The sequence below is a fragment of the Octopus bimaculoides genome, chromosome 17 (assembly GCF_001194135.2).
Source record: "Octopus bimaculoides isolate UCB-OBI-ISO-001 chromosome 17, ASM119413v2, whole genome shotgun sequence".
NCBI classification, from domain to species: Eukaryota; Metazoa; Mollusca; class Cephalopoda; order Octopoda; family Octopodidae; genus Octopus; species Octopus bimaculoides.
In genome coordinates, this window is record NC_068997.1 from 3934904 (window position 1) to 3935785 (window position 882).

Genomic DNA, 882 nt, shown 5'->3' on the forward strand with positions numbered 1-882 from the left:
TATATATATAATCAAAATAAGCAACAGGATATCCAGAGGTGATGCAGTACGACTATTTCAATCGGCTCCATTTAATTGAACAATGCAATCATTACCTCAATTTAAATGCAAAGCTCTCCTCAGCTGCATAAATAAATAGAATTAATTTAAACAGTCGGACTCATTTGTATAATTTTATTTAAATCTTCTAAGAGGGTAAGAAGACAGAAAAAGTCCATACTGTTTTCACTTCAGCCTAGAAGCTACTAAAACATCATTAAGAAAAAGAAACTTGTTAGGGTTCTACCTTGTCACTGATTTTTGGGGTCGGTTATGATTTATAGTTTTAGTTTATCAAATCTTTGTATATCAAAATCTCAGACAATAGAGCAGTATCTGTTAGGAAAGGGCATGAGGAAGATAACAGAATCATAGTGGGTATAGTCATAAAACTTGTCAAGATTATTTTGAAGTAGTATAAAGTAACTGGCTATAATGAGGTTTGGTAAAGGAAGATCTTAAATCAAGATGTTAATTACGAGTTAAAGGGGCAAGACTCTATTAAAACCAATGATGATAATACAGGGAATTTTTTTATCATAGGGTACTATAGTTGAATGATTTAAACAATATTGTTATATTATATAAAGATAAAATTTAGGGTTATCAAAAAATATTAAGTAAATTTTATAACCAAACTGAAAAATTGTTGAATAATTTTGAATATATATCAAACTTTACAACAATAGAAAGAAAAAAAATTACATAGAATTAGTTTAATATTTATTCATATACTTAAATATTTACTTGTTTGGTGGTATCTATGAAGATTGATCACTTACATTTACTGGCATTTAATAAAGGAATACTGGCGCGATAGAACATGCTAACTATAAAATAATA